Below are 205 nucleotides of genomic sequence, written 5' to 3'. Positions count from 1 at the left end.
AGGTGGGGGGGGGAACGGGCACAGGGATGATGTCAAGGTCTTCAGTCAGCTTGTCATGGGTGGCAGATGAGGTCTGGGTTGGGGTCAAGGTCGTGGGGAGGGTGAGGCTGGGTTGGGATTGGGGGGTGTTTCCTGATAAGGTCCTGGCTGGGGTGGGGGTCCTCCTTGCAGATGGGGGGGCAGTGGTCTGTATATTGCTTCGTTC

This window comes from Charadrius vociferus, unplaced genomic scaffold (assembly GCF_000708025.1).
Source record: "Charadrius vociferus isolate BGI_N301 unplaced genomic scaffold, ASM70802v2 scaffold1452, whole genome shotgun sequence".
Taxonomy (NCBI): Eukaryota; Metazoa; Chordata; class Aves; order Charadriiformes; family Charadriidae; genus Charadrius; species Charadrius vociferus.
Note: the sequence above shows the minus strand (reverse complement) of the source record.